The sequence below is a fragment of the Meriones unguiculatus genome (genome assembly GCF_030254825.1).
Source record: "Meriones unguiculatus strain TT.TT164.6M chromosome Y unlocalized genomic scaffold, Bangor_MerUng_6.1 ChrY_unordered_Scaffold_25, whole genome shotgun sequence".
NCBI lineage: Eukaryota > Metazoa > Chordata > Mammalia > Rodentia > Muridae > Meriones > Meriones unguiculatus.
In genome coordinates this window covers 19,985,270-20,001,958 of record NW_026843710.1, presented here as the reverse complement: position 1 = coordinate 20,001,958, position 16,689 = coordinate 19,985,270, and the positions used below count along the sequence as shown (strand labels likewise).

General features: G+C 38.0%; 1 pseudogene; it reads left to right on the top strand.

Moving 5' to 3' along the window:
• Window positions 1-10,606: 10,606 nt before the first annotated feature.
• Window positions 10,607-11,588, top strand: LOC132651742 (A disintegrin and metalloproteinase with thrombospondin motifs 6-like; annotated as a pseudogene).
• The last annotated feature ends 5,101 nt before the right edge of the window (window positions 11,589-16,689 follow it).

Here is a 16,689-nt window from a genome sequence, read left to right as displayed (position 1 = left end):
TAGAATCTGGAAGATGTTCCAATTCCCAGGAAAGAGTCCCCTAAAGGTTCTTTTGGGACCAGAGAGAGGGTCTCTGGCACCCTATTTTGTGTGGTAATAGGGCTGCTGTTGCCCGCTCTCCATCTGGAAGCTATGGAAAGGGCCATGGGGGATCTCTTCCTTCTGGAATCTATGTGTATGTGGGGGATCCATAAGAGGGTCCACTCCTTCTGGAATCTGGGGGACTTGTGTCCTTTAGGGGCTGGTCAAGTCCTGATATTTGGGTTTTCTGTTTACTCCAAGATGACAATGTCAATTTCTACATTCCTTATGTATTTATGTGTGTGTGTGTGTGTGTGTGTTTATCTGTAGATATTTTGGATATTTTTAGACATGAGACAATTTGAATCAACACCTCTGAGTTTGATCCTGGACCATCAGAGTTAAATTCTATAAAACATTTAAAAAATTATCAGGTATTTTAAAATAGTAACCCTTGGGCAGTCTAACAAAGAAGTTAAAACAGTTAACCTTTTGGGGGAAATAATAAAACCTTGGTATTTATTTCATTAATTTTACAAAATAAAACCAAGCTATGCTGTTAAAGACAAGTAATCAAGAACTGCAGTTATTACAATATATCATGTTAAAAAAAACTATAATATATGTTGTTCTTCATTTAAAATGGCTGGAGATACTTCAATACAAAATGTTTGCTGATGTTCTTTTACAGGAAAAAAAAAGTAACACAGTTCTATATTAGCCCAGGTTATGCATTGGTATCCATTATATAAAATATATGCCTGGCTGCCAGTACCTAAATACATGATTTAATGTTGTTTCTTTCTGTCTGATAGATTTGGTACAGGCTAAGTTTAGTTCTCTGTTTAATGTTAAATAAAAGTTTCATCCTTTATTTTTTGGCTATTAAGTTTTAACACAATATGGTAGGATTATTAAGATTTGCTAGCCCTTTTGTAAATTAGGTTTAATTAAAAGTTTGGCTTTGATTTTAGTTTAAAACAACAGAGTTTTAAAGTTATGCTAAAGATTATAGTTGAGTACAAGATTGAGTTTTACTTAGTCTCTTTGTTTAGAATTTTTTTTAAGGTTTAATCTAAAATGGGTAACCATAAAGTTCGCCTATGTACATTTACCTAAAATTTTGTTCTAAATCATACATTTAAAAAATATGCCTAAATTGAGATTATAACATCATGTTTTATAGGATGAAGTTTAGAGCAGATGATAAAGCTAAACAAACAGTAACTCAAATATGCTGGTCCTCAGGCTTGTCAGAGATCTGATAAATATGGCATTTTAACATATGTAAGCTTATTAAGATAGAGTCCAACCTGTAGGGGCACAAAAAAAGTAAAACAAATTAATTCAATTTGCTAGGTGCAACCAATAGTTTTTCTGTTTAAAACCAAAGTTAGCCCAATTGTTGATACTTTAGTAGTATTTACTGATGGTTCATTATCTGTTGTTGCTGCCTATGCTTATGAAAGAAAAACAATATCTTTTCAGGTGTCTAACACCTCTGCACAAATAGCAGAGTTATCTACAGTATTGGCTGTGTTTAAAAGTTTTAATAATCAGTCTTGTAACATTTTTACAGATCACAGTGCATATGTAACTCAGTCTTTCCCTAGGTTAGAGACTGCAGGTCAAATTCAGACATCTTCTCCTGTTGGAATTTTATTTTTAAAAATTCAAACTTTGATACAAAACAAACCTTTCCCTGTCTTATAGGACATTTTTTGGGTTCATTCTAATTTACCAGGACCCCTGTCTAAAGGAAAAGCATTGGCAAATATTGTTACCAAATTTTATTGTACACAGTAAAAAGAGCCCTGGATGCCCATAGTATGCATTATCTTAATAGTCAAACCTTGAGACTTAAATATGGATTGACTAAGGAACAGGCCCACAGAATAGTGAAGGCTTGCAGTATGTGTCCTCAGTTTCAGCCTATTCCTTATTTTGGAGTCAATCCTAAAGGATTAGCTCCAATTCATATTTAGAAAATGGATATTATTCATATTCCTAAATTTAAACAATTAAAATATGTACATGTCTGCATAGATACTATTCTGGATTTATTTTTGCCACTCCTCAACCAGGAAATGCTGCAAAGAATGTTATTGCTCCTTGTATACAAGCTTTTAATGTTCTAGGAGTTCCTAAACAATTTAAAACAGACAATGGAACAGGTTATACTAGCAAATATTTTAAAACATTTTTTTCAAAAGTTTCAAGTTTCTCATATAACTAAAATATCTTACAGTCCTCAAGGACAAGGCATGGTAGAGCATGCCCACTAAACATAAAGATTTATTTGCAAACCTCAAAGAAAGGGGAGCTACTTCACTGGACACCTAAGAATCCTCTTAATCATGTTCTTTTCATTCTGAAATTTTAAAATTTGAATAAGCATGGTAAATCTGCAGCAGATAGATTTTGGCATACAGAAATCAAGAAAAAATTCTGCTACCGTAAAATGGAGGTATCCTTTAACAAATCAATGGCATTGACCCGGCCCTGTACTCATAATGGTACGATGATCTGTCTATGATTTTCTGCAGGAAAATGATGCAGCTCAATGGCTACCTGAACATCTGGTGTGACAAGTGGATGAGGAATTTTCTACTGACAATGATAATGATGTCAATGAAGACGCCTGTGGTCAACATGACTGTTTATTGGGAATACATTCCTAATCCATCAATACTACATCCATTTTCTTGTGATGATCCAGAAGCCCTTGTTTATGTCAATAGCACTTTGTTGCTGGCATTTTCTGCTTTTGAAGGAACTAAAGTAAAACAGACTCTTAGCATTTGAGGAATAGGAAAAGGTCATCATCTTTGCTTTACCAGTCTGAGTATTCATCATGCCTGCTTACCAGTATCCCCTATCCATGTCATTGGTCAGAATGCCTCCTACTCTTAAGTTAGGGTTGCATCTCAAGCCTCCCTTTGCAACCAGGCAAAGTGGAATATTGGAGGGATGTTATTGTCCCTTCCTACAGGAGTTAATAATGACAGTCTTACATCTCCAATGAGTTACCCACCCAGTGAGAAAGGGGATCAATGCACTTGTCCTTGACTGATGGTTCCTTGGACAAGTTATATCAGAAAAAGCCCACCATCTACTCCTGGGACAATGATACTGCATTTCCAGTCACGGACTAGATTAATCTATAGTTAAGGGTATTAAGAACTTGGATTCTGGCAAAGATAGTCAAAATTCCTTTATTTTAGAAAAAGCTTTAAGGGGTCGACTTTGGAGGACTTCAAATAAAAACTGGCAGACCTATGTATGGAAATTCTGGACTGTTTTGGGATATATAGGCATTCTCTCTGGGAATGCAAGTAGCTTTGCTAAGTTAATCAAGTGTACTTCTGTTTTGGCATGTGTTAATCCTCCTTATTTACTGCTAATTGGAAACATTGTAGTAAGACATTTTGAAACAATGATACCTATTCAAATGAATGTGAATATTCCAATCTTACAATTGTTTTAGTGCTGATAATAATGCTCTTTCAGTATTACTTGTAAAGCAACCTGCTTTTGTTATGATTCCTGTCAGGGTTTGTGATTCTTGGTATGATGAAACAGAATTTAATTGGACTCAGGTTCAGAATCATCTTGCTGGTATTTGGTCATAGCAAAAACTTCTCATTGGTCATGCTAATGATGAGAAATAAGATCCATGACATAGAATCTGCCAATCAACCTAGGTTAGAATTGTCTAATACAGCCTGGGATATATTTATTAGGCTCAGGAAGCACTTTCCATCCTTTGACTCTGTGCTTAAGAGGGAACTGACAATTGAGAGCCTGACAGGTAGGGGTTGGCCTGTTCCTGTCTTCCTTGTATATTTCAGTTCCTTCTGCAACAACTTCAACACATGCAAGTTCAGTTGCATGAATTTAAATTAAAGATCTCTAACAACCCCAATTGATATGTAGGTAAGTCAATGACAAGTAAGATAAAAATTTAAAATTTTCCAACCTAAGACAGAGGCTTTAAAAAAATCCCATCCAAGACCTTTATGATGAGTAAGAAAAAAATCTGACAACCTAAGACAGGCTCTCCATAAAACCAAGAAGGGGGAACCAAAAGAGTCTGGTAATGGGAATTTTGCCTCCTGTTCTTGCCAGATGTTGGTCTTATCTAAGATCTATATCTTAGAGACTGTCCTTTGTGGTCTCTGCAAGAGGGCCATTCCGAAAAATAGATAGCAAGATCCATATAACCTTGGGAATCAGACAGCCAACTTTGTGTAACCTTGAGTGAGTTCCTGGAGGCCTTGTCAGATGACACAGATGTGTTGCTACTGTGAAAATAATTGTTTGTACCCTTTGCTTACAACTGTTGTTTGCATGTTCAGTACATTGAAACTTGATCAAGAATCTCTCTTATGTCCATTCTTTGCATCTCTGTCTACCCATTTACACTCCCTCTTTCAGGTGGACGCTGTTCAACTAGCCCACTGTTCTGGTCAGGTTACCTTCTCTTTTACTACTAATAAAGACTCAAAACCACAGGGAACCCTAGATTCTGCCAGCCTATTATATAAATAAGAATGTGAATGTACCGTTAGTTAGTATTCTGTAACTGTTCAGTTCAAAGTCACAACCTAGGAAATATCAGATCCAAGACCACAGTAGGAGAACACCTTTTCATTGGGTACATTCCCCTTAATCCCACTTCACTTTGAAGCTTCCCTACTTAGGAAGCTGTCCAATTAAATAAAGATGAAAGTTTCATTTCCTACCTGACATTGTCACAGATGTAAACAGCTGTAAAGGTATAGGATATGAATAAAGGGATGAGATAATGGCTTGTTGTGTTTCACAATAAAAAGTTAGGTGTGCACAGGATCAGAGAGACTGGCCACTGTGAAAACTTTTTCACCCATATCCATGGAAACCTCAAGATTCTCTCAGTTGCTGATTAGCTGAGAGGGAGAATGATGCCATGCAAAAGGTTCAAGCCAGTAAGAGTTTCAGGAGCTAGTTATGAAAAGGGCCAAGTGGACAACCTCCTTGAGAGAAAGGCTGAGCAGAACTACATGCCTCAATTTGGGCTGCTGAAAGCACACAGCCCAGAGATCACAGTTCCTGTGTACAAGACTCTTAGTTTAGGAAAGCTGTCATTTATTTATTTCAGTGGTCATTAATAAAGTCATGTTTCCTAGACATGTGAGCTTCACATTATCTCAGATTACATTATTATCTGTTAAGTGAACAGATATGTCCTCAGTCATTGAATTACATACTGGTAAAATGCTCTGTGACTAAAGCAACTCTTTGAACAAAAAGTGTTTAATTGAGTGAGACCTTGCTTATATTTTTTATATAGACCATGCATGATGTCAAATCAGCAAGCAGTCATCTTGTTGTAGTCTTTCAGCAGAACTGAAAGTATTTCATACTAAATCACAAGTGGCAGGCTGAAAGAAGGAGACTGAGAGTGACACAGCTAAGAGCTAGAGACACAGATTCAGAAATATAGAGATGGAGACCAAAAGAAACAAATATATAATTGGAAATTTTCCAAGAGACAGAGACTCCATTGTGTCTGGTAACTTTCATTGGCATATCAACCTCAAAGCACACCCTACTATAATATAACTCCAATAGGCCATAACTCCTAACCCATACCAGACATTTCTTCACTGGGGACTCAACATGTAAATAGATGTCTTCAAGTGGACATTTCAATTCAAATCACCAGGAATTGGAAGAATATGGAGGGAATTTTGGGCTAAAAGAACATAGTTATCCTGTTAGTTTGTCATTCAATACAATGATTAAAGCCCCAGTAACTTCAAAGTTCTAAAAAACAGTGCTGAAAATCTCATTTGGGGAATATGTGGAAAATTTCAATAAAAGAGTACTCCTCAGCTAAGAAACTGAAATCATGATATTTTCATGTAAATGGATGAACCAAGGAAAAATAATGTGTGTGAAGCAACTAAAATGCAGAAAGATGTATTCACTTATTGGGAGGTCTCCTCACACTGGTGGATAAAGTTCCAATAGGCCATCTGCTGTGACCAAACCTGTCTTCCACTAGGGGGAATGGGTGGCAGTTGTTGTGCCAGGGCATGGAATGGAAAAATTCAAGCAACCCAGGCTGATGTTGCTAAATATATGTTGCTCTCTCCCCTCAAATGTTAGATCAGTGCTATATTCTTGCATTCACAGAAATACTTCCCTCTGCATCAAATGGGATTTTATACAGAGACCTACAATGTGATATCGTACAGAGAGTCACCTTAAAATACCCAGCTCTAAATGTGATTTCCCTATGAAATTCTCCCTCACCTCAGAATTCTGGGAAGCCTGCAGGAGAGAAGGCAGGAAGAGTGTCATAAGTAGAGGAAATTAAGAACACATGGAGAACAATGCCCTGAGAATCATGTCACAGAGGATTATGATGGAACCAGCCTTGAAGAGACCTAATATTTTAGGGTCAAATTGAAGGGGGAGAAGGACCTCCATGACAGGAAACTAGAGAAAGGCATAGGAGTAGAAGAAGGAAGGTTGGTGAGACTGGAAGTAGAAGAATAAGAGGGCAGTAGAGGGGATACAATGTGAACAAATCATAATAAATACTTAAAAAAAACTGTGATCAAGGTGATGATGTATTGAGCTCTTCAAGACTAATGGTTTCTTCTTAGGGGTGGGGCTAGGGTATGGTAAAATGAATTCAGTTTCCTTTCAGGGACTTGGCACTGAGACTCTGATAATGTTCCAATGAGTAGACAAATGACACATACTTTAATTGTTGTATTTAAAAACAACTAGTGTGAAACATCAGTTGGAATTTTAACCTGGATGCAATGAAAAAGGAATGTAATGTATGTAATAAAAAATTCCCACATAATCATTAAAAATAATATGTTGACAACTTTTACAATGACTTTTAACATGGAGAATAAGTTCTGCTAAAACAGGGCAGAGTTTGTCTTTATAAGGCATGCTTTCCAGGAACTCATTATGTAGCATAGAATCCTAGCCATGAGCTAGTTATTTCCCAGCTAGTTCAGATCACAGGAGCTCACCTCTGAACTAGCAGTCCTGGCACTACCACTACATTTAGAGGGTTTGCTGAAGGACATAGCTGTGCTTGTGTCCTGGGCATATAATATGGACCCATATCTCTATCCTGAAGTCCCAGTTTTAACTCTAATCCCCAGGAACAAGAGGGTTCCCCAATGACCCCTGAGGAGGACACAGCTACAGATTCTTCCAGATAAGCCAAGGCAACCCTGCTCATAAAGGGTTGTCAATACTAGTGTAGAATATCACCAGCTGTCAAATAGTTTATTTACCCTCCATTCTCCTTTTACATTCACTGTTTTTTTCTCTGTTTCAGCCAAACAGTCCCAGGAATTGTCTGATTTCCTTCCATTTCCCCTGCTCTTAAAGACTCAGGGAAGCCAAGACTCTGCAAGCCTATTATATCAATAAGAATGTAAAGGTCTATTCAATAAGTATTTGAGTAACTGCTTTGTTTAATGTCATAATCAAGGATATCTCATATCCAAGACCACAGTAGTAACCATCGTGTCATTGGGTACATTCCACTTTCCCACCTCATTTAGAAGCTTCTCTACTTAGGAAGCTGTCCAATTAAATAAAGATGAAAGTTTCATTTACTACCTGACATAGTCACAGAGGGTAAAGGGATGGGATACTGGCTTGTTAGGTTTCACAATAAAATGTTAGGTGTACACTGGATCAGAGAAACTGGCCACTGAAAAAACTTTTTTTTACTCATCTCCATGGAAACCTCAGGATTCTCTCAGGTGCTGATTAGCTGAGATGGAGAATGATGCCTTGCAAAAGGTTCAAGCTTGTAAGAGTTTCAGGAGCTAGTTATTAAAAGAGCCAAGTGGGCAACCTGCTTGAGAGAAAGGCTGAGCAGAACTATATGCCTCAATCTGGGTAGCTAAAAGCACACAAACCACACATGACAGTACCAGTGTCCAAGACTCTTAGTTTAGGAAAAGTGTCACATATTTCTTTCAAGTGACTTGTCCTTGATCTGTGGCTTTCACATTATTACAGGTAACATTTTTATTTGTTAAATGCACAGATATGTCCTCAGTCAGTGAATTACTTACTATTAAAATGCTCCCTGACCAGGACAACTCTTTGAACAAAAATCTTTTAATTGGGACCATGCTTATGTTTTTAGAGACCATCTGTATTTCATGATAGTTTGCAGTCATCTTGTTGTTGTCCTTCAGCAGAACCAAGAGCTTTTCATACCAAAAGCAGCAGGCAGAGAGATGTAGCCAGAGCTATAGAGAGCTAGAGAGACAGATTCAAAAACTATGAGACGGAGACCTTCAGATTTAAAGAGAGAGAAACCGAGAGACAGAGACTCAATTCTGTGTGTTCCCTTTCATTGGCATATTCACCTCAAAAGCACACCCTCTTATAACTCCAATAGAAATTATCTTATCTAAAAAGGCCATAACTCCTAACCTAGGTCCCAGACATTTCATCCCTGTTGACTAAACTAGTAAATAAATTAGCTTCAAGGGACATTGCAATTAAAATCACCTGAAGGTGGAAAAAGATGAAGGACTTATAGGCTAACAAAATGAAGAAGATATTAGAAGATGGAAAGATCTCTCATGCTCATGGATTGGTAGGATAAACGTTGTGAAAATGGCCATCCTGCCAAAAGCAATCTACAGATTCAATGCAATTCCCATGAAAATACCAACTCAATTCTTTATGGACCTTGAAAAAAAGATTCTCAGCTTCATATGGAGAAAGAAAAAAACCCAGAATCTCCAAAACAATCCTGAATAGCAACAGAGCATCTGGAGGTATCTTCATCCCTGATCTCAAGGTGTACTACAGAGAAATAGTAATAAAAACTGCATGGTATTGGCATAGAAACAGAAAGGAAGGTCACTGGAACCGAATGGAAATTTCAGAAATAAGCCTACACACCTATGAATACTTGATTTTTGACAAAGCAGCTAAATCCATTCAATGGAAAAAGATACCATCTTCAACAAATGGTGCTGGTCCAACTGGTTGTCTACATGCAGAAAAATCAAAATAGATCCATATTTATCACCCTGCACAAAACTAAAGTCCAAGTGGATCAAAGATCTCAACATTAAACCAAATACTCTCAAATTGGTTAGAAAAAATAGTGGGGAACAGCCTAGAATTCAATGGCACAGGAGACAACTTTCTGAGCAGAACACCAACAGCACAGGCTCTAGTAGCAACAGTCAATAAATGGGACTTCATGAAGCTGAAAAGCTTCTGTAAAGCAAAGGACACCATCATCAAAACAAAACAACTGCCTACAGATTGGGAAAGAATCTTCACCAACCCTTTATCTCACAGAGGGCTAATATTCAGTATATATAAAGAAATAAAGAAGCTGAAAAGCAACAAACCAAGCAATCCAATTAGAAAATGGGGAACAGAGCTAAACAGAGAATTCTTAATAGAGAAATATGGAATGGCAGAGAAACAATTAAAGAAATGCTCAATGTCATTAGCCATTAGAAAAATGCAAATCAAAACGACCCTGAGATTTCACCTTACACCCATCAGAATGGCCAAGATGAAAAACTCAAGTGACAACACATGATGGAGAGGTTGTGGAGAAAGGGGAACCCTCCTTCATTGCTGTTGGGAATGTAAACTGGTACAACCACTTTGAAAGTCAATCTAGAGCTTACTCAGACCATGAGGAATAATGCTTCCTAAAGACCCAGCTATACCACTGCTAGGCATATACCCAAAATTTGCTCAAGTACACAACTAGGACATTTGCTCAACCATGTCCTAGCTTTATTTGTAATTAGTCAGAACCTGGAAACAACCCAGATGTCCATCATCAGAGGAATGGATACAGAAATTGTGGTAATTGTACACAATGGAATACTACTCAGCAATCAAAAAGGAGGAAATCATGAAATTTGCAGGCAAATGGTTGGATCTAGAAAAGATCATTCTGAGTGAAGTATCCCAGGAGAAAGACAAACATGGTATACACTCGCTTATATATAGATCTACAATATATAATAAACATAATGAAGTCTATACACCTAAAGGAGATAAACAAGAAAGCAGACACAAGGTAAGATGATCAATCCTCTCTTAGAAAGACAAATGAGGTGTGCATTGGACATATGATAGGAGTCTACTGCAGAAGGCATCTGAAAGACGCTACCAAGCAGCGTTTCAAAACAGATACTAAGACTCATAACCAAACCTTCTGCAGAAGGGGAGTTAGTATGACAGGGAAAGGATAGGAGCCCCACAAGGACCAAATATATCTGGGTACGGGGTCTTTTCTGAGACTGTTTCTCCAAGCAAGGACCATGGTTGGATATGGATATAACCTAGAACCTTTACTCGGATGAAGTTCGTGGTAGCTCAATAACCAATTGTTTTCCCATAGTAAGGGGAACAGGGACTATCTTTGACAGGAACTCAATGGCAGGCTCTACACCCCCCAAGGGAGGAGCAGTTCTTCTAGGCCACAGAGGAGGACTTCACAGCCAGCCCTGAAGAAGAATTGATCCACAGAAGAAACAGTTTCTACTCCACATGATCTTACTACATGAAGATCAAGGCCACACATGTCTTTAAGTCTGAGGGGGATGATTACTATATTAATGGTGCCTGGACTATTGACTGGGCTAGAAAATTTGATGTTTCTGGGACATCTTTCCACTACAAGAGACCAACAGATCACCCAGAATCCTTGGAAGCTCTAGGACCTCTGAAAACCTCATTGTAATGGTTCTATTCCAAGAACAGAATTTGGGAATTAGGTACAAGTTCAATGTTCCCATTGTTCGTACTGGCAGTGGTGATAATGAAGTTGGCTTTCTGTGGAATCATCAGCCCTGGTCAGAGTGCTCAGCTACCTGTGCTGGAGGTGTCCAAAGACAAGAAGTGGTCTGTAAAAGATTGGATGACAACTCCATTGTCGAGAACAATTTCTGTTATCCTGACAGGAAGCCCTCTGAAAATCAAAGAGCCTGCAACACTGAGCCCTGCCACCTGAATGCTTCATTGGAGACTGGTGCAGCAAAATTTGTGATGGTGGGATGCACATGAGGGCCGTGCTGTGCATTAGGAAGGTTGGACTGTCTGAGGAGGAGACACTGGACTACAGTGACTGTTTAACCCACCGGCCTGTGGAGAAAGAGTCCTGCAACAACCAGTCATGTCCACCTCAGTGGGTAGCTTTGGACTGGTCTGAATGTACTCCAAAATGTGGGCCAGGATTCAAGCATAAGATTGTTCTGTGCAAGAGCAGTGACCTTTTTAAAACATTCTGAGCTGCACAATGTCCAGAGGAGAGCAAGCCTCCAGCTCCCATCTGCGGCAGTCTGGGCCTTTGCCCTCCTCCCCACTGGGTGGTAGGAGACTGGGACCAGTGCTCTGCTTAGTGTGGCTTAGGATAGCAAGTGTGAAATGTGCAGTGTCACTCCTATACTGGACAGGCATCTGTTGACTGTCTGGAAGCTGTTCGGCCTCTATCCATGCAGCAGTGTGAAAGCAAATGTGACAGTACTCCCTGGACACGGTATTAGGAGGGAATGCCAGATCTGAGAGATCCAAACAACACAGGGAAACTCACTGAGGAGTGTTTGTGTTTTTTCAAGTAAATCTAATAGCCTGTTTACCTCCTTGGACCATTAAGATCAATTTTATTATGGACTTAACAATGACACTGAATCCATTTGTATTTAAGACTGTTTTAAATATAGTTATTATGACTTGGTCAACTATGGAAATAGAAGAGATTCAGATTAAGTCATAGCTTAAAAATATTTACTATACTTTATCTCACCACAATTTAAATTATAAAATGGACCTTGAACTGTAATTTAAGAAACAATTATAAATCAAACATATTGAAAGTTTGTATTTTTTTTTGTTATCCCACTTAATTTCCTTAGGAATGACCCCTGTTCTGAGCACTGCTATGAGCCATGTATAAAACTCAATTAAACTCAACAGTGACGAACTTGGTTTGAAGCCGTGCAGCAATGGCTGCAGCTGTGCAAGTCTATAAACTCAGTGCTAAGATACTGTGGCCAATTTGCCATTGTGCAATGAAGCTGAGATTTCCATTATAACTTTAAGAGAAAAAAACATTTCAATTTCATGTAGAAGCCAGACCTAGGGTATGCCAGAAACTGAAGTACTAGGCCCTTTGCAGCCATCACACAGGATGCATTACTTCTTCTTTGAGTCACCCTGGCTCCTTAGTGTTTACATCCCCACAAGCCATAGATGAGCTTCTGCCATGTTGGGCTGTTGCATGTATGGTAAGCTTATGGAGATGATGCCATGCAAAGATAGGCTGACTTAGTAACAGCCAGGCAAGCCCTTCTGCAATTCGCTGACAGTCTGAAGGGTTCCACATGTACCTTCTTTGATATGGTAGAAGGGCATTTATTTATATGAGAGCAAGTGTGTGCATGTGTGTATGTATGTGTGTGTGCAGGCCCTCCTGAGGGTGGAGACAGGTAAGTTTGCTTGCATATAAATGTGCTCTTTCTGTGAGTTTTAAAATAGGGAAGGATAAGAACCGAAGAAGAAAAGTTCAAGGAGAGAGATCATAAGGTATAAGCTTAGCAGTTACTCGACCAAATAGTTTGTATGGATGTTCTCAATGGCTATTAAATGTGAAACCCAGTCCTGGGCAAGTTACCATCTAAAAATCACATCTTGCTGAATTGAAATGGCTAGCTTACGTCTTCCATCTTCAGGCTTTACAACTTGCTGTCAAAGGACTCAACAACTAGATGTTTTTAAAAGGTACTTGTTTATATCAATACTTTGTACTTGAACACTTGTAGCTTGTAGCAGATTTTTGGTGAATGTGCTTTGTGTCAAGCACACCTCTTTAGTCCTTCACATCTGTGCCCCATGCATACACCATCATCTAAAACACAACTGAACAGCAACTTTGTAAAAAAGAGAATATTTTCATTTAAGAGCATGTCTCACTTATATCTACCACTGTGCTCTGAAACTCAACTTCAGTGTATCACATATGTGGTAACCTTTGAAGAAACACTGTTACCAAAGGCCTTCTCAGTTTCTGGCTCTCCTTGTACAGTGGTAGCGGATATTACCCCACATTCCAGTGTGACCGGCCACATCTCATTTTCTCCTTCTCACTCAATACCATCCCAAGTTTTCCAAAGAAGGCTATCAGTGATACAAAATATACAGCCAAGACCTCCATCTAACTTCCCTGAGATGACCAACCCCAGTGCCATCACAGCTATTTCGTTAAAGGAAGGTAGCCCATGGAAGCCTGGCCCAGACTTGAATTCCCTTGGTCCTTTTCAAAGAACAGTTAACTTGGTGCTAATGTGCACTGGTGAAATGAAGGAAGACTGGGTGATTGCCGAGGTAGCTTAAACATAGGCTTGCTATCCACATATGATTTTTACTAGCATAAGTATTAGCTCATGCTTTTATTCGGAGAAGATTCCTTATAGTACTTGAAAAAGCTATATTTACCTCACTTGGAACCTAATATCACAGGAACTGACCCTCAGGTACTGTGCAGTGCCTGCCTCTGCCACTGCCAGGGGAAGAGATCAGCCCATGCTCTCTCCAGGAAGTACACCACACTGAGGGAAGGCTTCTGCCTGAGGTAGCACAGCCTTCTGTGGGAGAACAAAGCATGGATAGACCAGAATGTAATCTTTTTGATTAGAACCTGAGCAGGCTAAACAAAGCAAAAAGCATCTTCCATAACACAATGCAACTCTGCTGCTACTACAGCCATCTCTGTGCATGGTAACAGTGGGATCATCAGCAGAGGCTGGGCTGCCCTGGCAGGCACTCCAGAACTCGGGAGTGTACCCAAATGACTTAACCCCTAAAGACAGGTATGATTTACCAATTGTCCATATCATTAGGAATTGATGTATTTGAGTGAATGTCTTATAGGTATTCTTAATAATACAAAACAAAATTACCTTTGTATTATTGTGATTAGTTGTTGCTTATTATTTTATACTCAGTATTAATGTGGTACACTGTTACTATTTTTACTTTTTTAAATTATATTCTAATTTATTGCCATGTTTCCTAACACCTGTCCTTTATTCATTCCCCTGCTTGTAATGAAAATGAAAGTCATTGTAACACTTGATGGAGTGAAATTTCATACCAGGCACAGTTTTTTTTTTTTTTTTAATATGGATAATTCAGTAAGTAATAAAACTTCAGCTTGTAAAAATGAAAAAAAAAAGCTTTTTAAATTTAAAATATAAGCATACCATTGGTATGTTGTACCTATTTAGAGGATTAGCCCTATATTTTTATATATGTTGTAGCTATTTCTCCTATCCCCTTGTTTATATAGAATGGGTAGATATGCCTTTATAGCCAAACTTAATTTTAATTCTCTCTTACATTCAACATTTAAGCATCTTATACTTGGTCTTTACACTGATAGTGGCTTTTTTTTTTTTGCTTGCCCCTTTTTTATGAAGACTGGACAGTTATGCCTTTATAACCAAACTTTATATAAACTCAGTTAGCATTAGCATATAAACTCTCTTATCCTTAGGGTTAAATATATACTAGGCATCTTGTACCTGCATTTTTACATTGGATTTGACTACTCTTTGGCTTGCCATCTTTTTCATATGGGATGGACAGTTTTGTTTTCTAAACATATCAATATAATTTTTGAGTTTTTAAAACTAAACTAGGTTGGAATGTACTTTGCCATCTTTAAGCCTCATGTGATTTTTTTTCCATAGGCATGACTAACATTTTCTCCCCATGAAAATATCTCACATTTAAAAGGATAAGGTAGTTTCCACAGCAATGTGACATTATCTCTCTTTACACAAACCTAAAATTGATGTGAATCCCACCTTTAGATCAGTAAGGACATAACATCTATTATTAAGAAAAAAGAATTTACATGGTAACCTTAGGAAAATTTTGCCATTTTGAATCTTAGAGTATCTCTACAAATGGATAAACAGCAGGAGTTGTCATCCTGGCTTTTGTTATGTAAATAAGCTTGATCCTGAACTCAGAGATTTGCCTGTTTCTTTTACTTTGTGTTGGTAATAAAGGCATGTGCCTTCACCCATGTGTGTGTGTGTGTGTGTGTGTGTGTGTGTGTATATATATATATATATATACATAAATATATATGTATGTATATATGTATAAATATATATACATATATTAAATATATGTATATATATTTAATTTTTATTTTTTCTTTTTTTAATTTTTATTTATACATAAATATATATGTATATATATTTACGTATATATATGTATATATATACACATACATATATATTTAAATCAGTATCATTGTAATTCAAAGCCTTTAAATAAAAATCAAACAAAGAGACAAGAAAATTTTAACTTTGGTGGTCAGTTGTGCCAGTTTATGATGTAACTAACAAAGCCCAGGTGGTTATTTTTATTGATGTTTTAGTGAATTGCTGGACCTTAGCAGAAAGAGCTGACAAGTATCTTACACCCAGAGAGCTTTGAATTTTAGCCATAATTATTTTAATTATTTGGAAGAGTTCCCTTTTTCTTGACTGTAACTTAGTATTCCAATCCTTGTTTTTTTTGTTTTTTTTTTTTTTTTTTTTTTTCCCATTTTCTCCTTCAACTTTCTTGGAGAAGAGCCAACACCATTAAACATATTGCAAACAGATCCATGACTATGATATCCAAAATGAATCCAAAGTGAATTAAAACACCCTCTGCCATGGCAATTTTTTATTTTACATGTGGCAGTTTAGGCCAAACTCTGTCTACCTCCACTTTCTTTCTTTCCTACCATGTATGTGGAGCTGACCGTTTGAGCCAGCCACAGTATAAAGGAATGATGCTTGTTTACCCCTCAGATAAACTGCAGCAGCATGCAGTTTTGTTAAGTCTGAGGTCTGCCCACAGGAGGCTGTCTTTTGCTCCTGGGCAGGGTTAAGAGACTCTTAAAAGGAAAGTGATTTACCTTAGGAGTTTTTAGGTTTTAAGTTTGCATTTTTTAACTGGGATCTTATTTCCCTAACCAAACTAAGAAAAAGGATGATTTAAGGGGTGTGGGCACCAATTGTAAGTGACTATTAATATTTACTATTGATTTTGTAAGACCTAGGGTCTCATAGCTCAGGAGTTAAAGATAGTGAACTTCCCAGAAAAACCACAGACCACGAACTCATTGCAAAAGCAAGAGGTTTATTAACCATTGGGAAATGGGTTCACCCATGCCAGCAAAGAGTGGTACTAGGAGACAAAAGATTTAGGTTTTTCTTTTCTTTTTTTTAATTTTTATATTAATTACACTTTATTCATTTTGTATCCCCCCATAATCCCCTCCCTCCTCCCCTGCTGATCCCATCATCCATCCCCTTTCTGCATGCATGCTACTCCCCAAGTCCACTGATAGGGGAGGTTCTTCTCTCCTTTCTGATCTTACTCTATCGGTTTTCATCAAAAGTGGTTGCATTTTCCTCTACTGTGGCCTGGTAGGGCTGCTCGCCCCTCAGGGGGAGGTGATCAAAGAGCAAGCCAATCAGATTATGTCAGAGGCAGTACCTCTTCCCATTACTATGTAACCCACTTGGACACTGAACTGCCATGGGCTACATCTGTTCAGGGTTCTAGGTTATCTCCATGAAT